Below are 1312 nucleotides of genomic sequence, written 5' to 3'. Positions count from 1 at the left end.
ACTCAGTAAATATGATTGAATGAATGAATGAATGAATGAATCTCCTTCAGAAAGCCTTCCCTAACCAACCTCTCATTTCCCCACCTTTTTTTCATCCTTCCTTTTGAATCATCTATTCACTTAGTTCCTTCCCTTCTAAGCACTTTGAGACTCGTCCGACCCCTACCCTCAAAGCACTTGCATACCTGTGCTCCATAAATCCCATTGATTGATTGATTAGCTGTCAGTTGCCTAACCAATAGTCCCTTTCACATGACAGTCACATAAATATTGCCCTTTTCTTGTGTGATGCATTTGCTTTTTGTAGGACCTGACATTGTTCTCCATTTTATCTCTTCATTCAATCAGTGGTATTTCTTGAATACCAACTGCATGCTCAGCATTGTGCTAAATATTTGAGAGAGATTGATAGAGTAGTAGTAGTAATAATATTCATTAAATGCTTCCTTTTTCATTGGTATTTGTTAAGCGCTTACTATGTGCCCGACACTGTACTAAGCACTGGGGAAGATACAAGCTAATCAGGTTGGACACAGTCCAAGTCCCACATGGGGCTTACAGTCTTTATCCCCAGTAATCCCCATTTTACAGATGAGGTAACTGAGGCACAGAAAAGTTAAGTGACTCGTCCAAGGATACACAGCAGACTCCCAAGCCCACTGACATGCTGCTTACTGTGTGCAGAACACTGTAGTAAGAGCTGGGAAAGAATATAAATGACTCGATCCCTGACCACAAGAAACTCACAATCTAAAGGGAGGCAGACAGAAAATCAATTTCCAAAGAGGAAGAAGTGTTCGTAAAGCATGATCTTCCACGCAAAAGAGGCATTCCCTCACCGATGACCGCCTGCAAAGTTGATCTGTCTGCTGCTGCTATTTCCCAATAATTTCATCCTTTGAAATTGTGTTTCTCTCTGCCTTACAAGTTTATTTGATTCTCCCGGCTTTTAGTTGCACGATTCAGCTTACCATGCAGCAGATGTCTGGTATGCTATGGTTATCTGTTATGGACCCATGTCCCATGAAACTGGCCTAGTGGATAGAGCAGAGACCTGGGAGCCTGAAATACCTGGCTTCTAATCCCAGCTCCTCCACTTGTCTGCTGTGTGACCTTAGGTGAGTCACTTAACTTCCCTGTGCCTGAGTGAAAAATGGGGATTAAGACTGTGACCCCCATCAATCAATCAATCAATCAATCGTATTGAGCGCTTACTGTGTGCAGAGCACTGTACTAAGTGCTTGGGAAGTACAAGTTGGCAACACATAGAAACAGTCCCTACCCAACAGTGGGCTCACAGTCTAGAAGGGGG

The sequence above is a fragment of the Tachyglossus aculeatus genome, chromosome X4 (genome assembly GCF_015852505.1).
Source record: "Tachyglossus aculeatus isolate mTacAcu1 chromosome X4, mTacAcu1.pri, whole genome shotgun sequence".
Taxonomy (NCBI): domain Eukaryota; kingdom Metazoa; phylum Chordata; class Mammalia; order Monotremata; family Tachyglossidae; genus Tachyglossus; species Tachyglossus aculeatus.
This window is presented reverse-complemented; position numbering follows the sequence as displayed.